The sequence below is a fragment of the Tiliqua scincoides genome, chromosome 1 (genome assembly GCF_035046505.1).
Source record: "Tiliqua scincoides isolate rTilSci1 chromosome 1, rTilSci1.hap2, whole genome shotgun sequence".
Lineage (NCBI taxonomy): Eukaryota > Metazoa > Chordata > Lepidosauria > Squamata > Scincidae > Tiliqua > Tiliqua scincoides.
In genome coordinates, this window is record NC_089821.1 from 258,295,692 (window position 1) to 258,302,092 (window position 6,401).

The 6,401-nt window shown below is 43.5% G+C and overlaps 1 pseudogene; it reads left to right on the plus strand.

Annotated features, from left to right (window-relative positions):
* The first annotated feature begins 562 nt into the window (after positions 1-562).
* Positions 563-682, plus strand: LOC136638245 (5S ribosomal RNA; annotated as a pseudogene).
* Positions 683-6,401: the final 5,719 nt, after the last annotated feature.

The window sequence follows — 6,401 nt, forward strand, 5'->3', positions numbered from 1 at the left end:
CTCACTTTGTTGTTACAAAGGAAATAGTGGGTTAGCCTCATTTATGCTATTCTCTTCTCCTTAGAGCAAGAGTAGGATAAAAATGAAATAAACACCCACACACACTCACATCTACACATACTACTACTTAGTGCTGGAAATCTATGGCTATAAAGATGAATTTACCCAGTCATAAGATCCATGTGAATTTCCTCCCCTTTCTGTGTATTCCATAAGATTTGCTTGTTGGTTTTATTAAAACTCACAAGGAAGAAGGTCCTTTTACAGTTGGAAATATTTTTTTATTTTATTTTTTGCGATGTAACCAAAGTCCGTAATTATCTGGTTTGGAATACGAATTTGTAGAGTTTATAATGCTCATATATATTACAAAGTGTAATCTTCCCAAAAAGTTCACAACTGGCTTTGAATACCATAGGAGTTTCTAACCATAAGTTCTTTGTGTGCCGCTGACCAGAGTCCTTTGCAGGCATGTGTGAAGCTTTTTTTTTTTAATGGTAAACCCTTTTTCTCAATGAAACTCTTGTTGATTACTTTAAAACTATATGAAGTCAGCTGCTCTGTAGACAGCAACTGTTACCTTGCACATGCCCAATCTCATCTGATCTTGAAAGCTAAGCAAGGTCAGGCCTGGTTAGTACTTGGATGGGAGACCGCCAGGGAATACCGGGTGCTGTAGGCTTATACCATAGTCTTTCGAGACTGAAGGTTGCCAACCTGTAGGTGCATATACAGTGGTTGTTTCTTTGAACGATTTATTCTGGATGGGACTCTTATAATGTTCTCATTGCAATTTCTGTTGATCACTGCGAAAGTATATCACCAAGCCATCCAGATAAGCAGTCTTTTGTCTGATATCTTCTTTATTTGCATCAAATTTCCTGTTTGTCCTTCCTGTCCTTCATCCAGAACTGAAACCATCTTTTGTTCTTGGGTATGCTGTTTTCAGAGGGGGAAAGGTGGCTGAATACTATGATTCCCAGGGAACCATGTGATATGGTGCAATCATGTGATACCATCAGGTTCAATGTTCTGACATTACGAGACACCAGAGAACTCTAGGGAAAAAAGTGCTCATTTTTCCCCAAAGGTTCTATAAGTAAGCTCATAAATACAGAGCCAATTCTGACTTGAACCAGAGGAATTCTGAACTGAGCCCATCGTAACTTGTTTTTGGAATGACCTATCACATGGTTAAGCTTCTTTAAGTTCTTCCCCATGGTTTTCTTTGGTAAAGAATACTTGCTTTCCTATCACCTGGAATGACTTTTCCCACCCTACCATAGATAGTGATGGACACAGTACCTTAACTGGAATGAGCAGCTAATTCATCTTTGACTTGGAGAGTGCTGTCCAAACTACGCCTTCAGCCAGCGCAACAGCTGCTGTGTCGGCTGAAGGTGTCAAAAACATGCTGTAAGGCACGTTGTGACACAGTACAAATAAGCACCACATTCCAACTGCCCAGCCACTGGTGCATGCAGGTAAGGCACCAAGTAAGGCCTGGGGCGTGGGGAGGGCAGTATGGAGATGAAGAAGAGGCGTTTTAGGGCAAGGGCTGGTGGAATGGGTGTAGATCCAGTCTGGGAAGAGGGGTGTGATCAGCGGAGGCCTCCTCCACCATCTCCTAACCTCCTTCCCAGGCCAGGCAGCCATACACAGGGTCACTCTGACTTCTGCCAGCTAAATAGCTAGCGGAGATCCAAGTAGGCCATTAGGGCTGGCTGAGCCATAACCTGGGATAAGGAGGGAATATCCCCTTACCTTGAGGAGACCTCTAGCTGGCTCCCAACCAACTCTGGATAGAGTGCAGTCCAAGCAGCCTGGCTGTGCCAGCGCTAGTTATGATCGGGCTATGAATGATTGTGTTGTACCATAAGATACTGCACTTTAGCACCACCTACTGACACAATATGAGCATTATATTGTATTAGAGAACCAATCAAAATGGAGAAAACCTTGAATCGACCAGAGGTTCCCATCCAGAGACTAATCATCTTTATCAAGAAAGTGTGCCTAACCAAGCACAGATCTATAACCATGATCTATAACCATGCAAAAAGACTGTGCTGATGTTATGTCTGTATAAAGTGAATGTGTATGTATATATATACATACACCCACTGGCCCTTTCCCCTTATGCTCATTTGGCATAAAGCTTGCACATGGATAGAGTGAGCTTATGTGACCATAAGCTTATGTGACCATTAAGTAGGCACACTGAGACTCTGTGGAAAATTCATGCTGAATGAGCATTGGGGAGTGAGCAGGGCCAATAGGCGCAATTCCACCTTTTCTTTATGCCTTGTCACTCTACACAGCCATCATGTCTATGCATGCACTCCCAGTAACTGTGTAGACTTATCTGAAAATGCATTAGATTGCAGCCGGTGGCTCCAGTCATCTTGCACTTTAACCTTTCCTCTGTATGAGGATGGACAGTGAGGAATGCATCCTTAATTTTAAAAACTAACCATTGTGTAGGACTAATGGAACCAATGAAATTCTAACTCAATCACCTTGAGATGAGACACAGGCCCACACACTGTGCTGCTCTTTGTAAAACATGCACACTTCCACTGAACCCCTAAGAAGTTGGCAATGTTTCTACAGTAACTGGATGTCTGTTCTTTCCATAATGGAAATCATTATTCTCTGTAATAATATTAAGGGCAATTATCTCAAACTAGGAGAGTAAATCAAACAACTGGCTTTTCATGTATTGTTACCTTCATTTTTATCAATTAGTATGTTGAATATTCCTGTTGAAACCAGTGTTTTCCTTGGCTGCCGAGCAGTCTGCAAAAACATTTCAGAAAATTGCACATTAACCAAATTTGGGATAATTAGAAGAGAAGTAGATTGGTGCAGGGCTAAGTATAATTCTTCAACTTCATAGCATGTTAAACTCATTCTGACTGCAATCCTATACACATCTGGGAGTAAGAGCCCAAGCCTACGCATGTCTACTTAGAAGTAAGTCCCATTATAGTCAGTGGGGCTTACTCCCAGGAAAGTGTGGATAGGATTGTAGCCCAAGTCCCATTAAACTCAGTGGGGTTTTCTTCTGAGTAGACATGCTTAGGATTGCACTGTCTGTTGCTGATTTGTAGAGGTGTTCAAAAATGGTGTCATTTACCTTACTCAGAAGTGAGCCCATTGTGTTCAGTAAGGCTTAGGGTGTAAACCTATCTTACTCACCAGAAACAAACACCTCTTCTGATATGGCATTACACTTTGATATCCAAATAGATGTTTTCAACTGTTCTGCATTAATAATCTTTTTTAAAAAAGGATATAGAGCAAATTCATATTTTATTTTATTAAAAAAGCAATTGTGTAAGGCCTGGATATCACAATAGTCCTCTTGTCTGGGGGAAAAGTTCTCTCAGTGGCTAACACAAAACACTGGGTAAATCCTGGTTTTGTTGCCATCTCCTTGTACAGGGAAAATCCCATCAAAGGGCTTTCCAAAGCACATTTGTGGAATGCTGTGTTTTTTTGTTTTTTGTTTTTTAAAAGAAGTTCTGGGGAAAAAAAACAATTACGTATCTGGATACCAATAAATTGCTGGCATAGACTCGATTGATAGCCACTTCAAGGAGTTAGGCCAATTATTTTTTTAAAATGGATCATTCTGAAGGGGGAAAAAAAAACCAAAAACAAAGATGAGGAATGTGAGTTAAATAATATTTTCAACAAGAACTCACACCATAAATTGCATTTAGTATTTCCTGCACTGCTGAATTATGGGACAGCAGGAGAAGATGAAGGCAGCTGTGCTAAATTCAGTAATGGTTGGTTCCTTTTTTTGATATGCTGTACTGTGTGACTGATGACCAAGAACTAGAATTTAAAGTGTAGCTCAGCTCTCAAGCTATATTTCAGTGGGCTTTGTGGACAGGGCAAACCAGCAGTGGGAGTCCTGCTCTCGACAGTTCTGCTTGCTGAACAATATATCTTTCTGGGCATGCCCAATGGTGCCTTGTTTTGGGCATCCAGTTGTGCTGATTCGGCAGATCTGAATTCTGAAAAACCGCAAAAGAGTTATTGTGTGTTTGATACAATCTCCATGGCTAGAATCCAAAGGCCTATTTTGCAGTCATTCAATGAGTTAAAAACAACAACAAAAAACCCAAAACTCCCCCCCCCCTACATATTACAAAAGATAATTTTTCAACACCCCATAGTTCATTTGTGATAGTGATGATGAGAAGGGCTGTTGTCCAAGAAAAACATCTCAAGCTCCTTTAGTGAAGCAGAATGAGTGGGCCCTGGAAGCCAAGTAGCCATTGGGGGAGTGGAGGGTATGCTTGCTCACCCTCTACCAGTTTTATAGTGGCAGCAGTGCTTACATCCCCACCTCAGTGATTTTCAGTTTTTTTCATCTCATGGCACACTGACAAGGCACTCAGATTTTCAAGGCACACCATAGGTTTTTTGACAATTGACAAGACACACCATACTGCCAGTGGCGGGGGGGGGGGCTTACTAATAAATGACGTTCTTCCAAACTCCCACAGCACACCAATGTGCCATGGCACACCAGCTGAAAATTGCTGCCCCACTTCACCCTTTTCAAATGGTAGGAGCAACCAACTGGGGCAGCTGGCAGTAGCAAGTATGGTGTGGCAGTGGAGGTAAGCACTGCAAAGATGGTGGGGGAGTGAGCAATGTACCACTCACTCAGCCACATTGGTGGAATGGGAGAGCACCGCCAAAGCAGGTCAGGCCCAGGAATCACAGAGGCCTGACTCAGACCTGTCCATAAATCCAGCAACCTTCTAAATTCCACAGTCCATCCTTTTTGGTTTTGCCCTACAAGCACTGCAGTGAGGCTTGGTCAGATGTGCCAGTGAAGCCCTTGTTTTGGAAACACCACTTGCAGCATGGGGGAGAGGCATGGGGAGAGAGCTGAAAAGGATGGGGACACATCAGAGCTATTGTGTAGTAGGGGAATGCCAGAGTAGAAAGCCTGCACAGAAGTGGCAAAGCCTGGTAATTAAGGCTGATTCCTCTGCTTTGGCCCTGACAGACTTGCATTGTTAATCAGAGTAATTAGGATTTAGTGGAGGCATGACAAAGACCTGCACCTCATAAAGACCCAAAAGGCCATCCCTTTGCTTCCCAGCTCCCAGCCTTTTGCTATTGTGATTCAGAGGTGGCCCAGTGCGAGGGCAACCATCAAATTCCTGAAGTGAATCCATGTCTCTAAATCATTAGACCTGACAAGCTAAAGTCTGATGAACATCTTTCTTTTTTTTCCAAGAAAAAAAGGCACCCCAAATGTCAGATCATTAGTTCAGCCTGAAATAGCCTGAACCTTTTTCTCTGGACATCAATGCACAGAATGATACTGTTGGAAAGGAAACATGAGTTACTCATGCTGCTGCGGCTGACTCAAACTGTATGGGAAGCTAACAAAGCATGGCTGGGCTCCTGCTGCACATGTCTCGGCTTCTTTATGCTTTGCGATTGCCTTTGACTCGTGCAGCCTTCCCCCCCCCCCCCAAGCTAGTTAGTCCAGACAATTTGAAAAGGTACTGAATGGCTGAAGCCTGCTGTTTGATTATAGGTAAAGCGGTTCCTATAGGTCTATTTTACCTCAAGATTGTCAGCACTGACTGGCAGAGGCTTTCCAGGTTCCAGACAAGGAATTTACTTTTGTTTTCCTCAGCCCTCCCTAAAGATGCCAGGGATTGAAGCTGGCACCTTCTGCTTTCAAAGTAGGTGCATGGTCAGGAAGAAATGAGCATTCTCCCAAAAATGGTGACGCCAACTGGTTTCCAAGGAATTGGAATGTGGGAAGGCCAAAGGTGACACCAATAGGGACAAGAATGTGTGGTGGTGGAGAAGTGAGAGGCCACCTCCATTCTTCACCCCATGCCAACACACTTTGAAGCCCCACCCCCTCAACTTCCTGTACTGCTATTCTGCAGTGACAAATGCTGCTCTTGGGAAAAGATTCTTCCTGAGATTCTTCCTCCTCCCTTTTGCCAAGTTTACCGATCTGCCCATCTCCCTCCTGTTCCTTTCACACTCATAAGAACATAAGAATACCCTGATTGGATCAGGCCAAAGGTCCATCTGGTCCAGCTTACTGTATCTCACAGTGGCCCACCAGATGTCCCAGGGAGCACATAAGACAAGAGACCTGCATCCTGTTGCCACACCCTTCCACCTGGCATTCTATGATAGGATTGGCAGAGCTCTGCTTTGCCATATCCTGAACTCCGTGTTGGACTGCAAAACCTGACACTGAGGCCCAAATCCTAACCAACTTTTTAGCACTGGCATAGCTGTGCCAATGGGATGTGTGCTGCATCCTGCAGTTAGGAGGCACTCACGGAGGCCTCCTCAAAGTAAGGGAATGTTTGTTTCCTTACCTACGAGCTGCATTG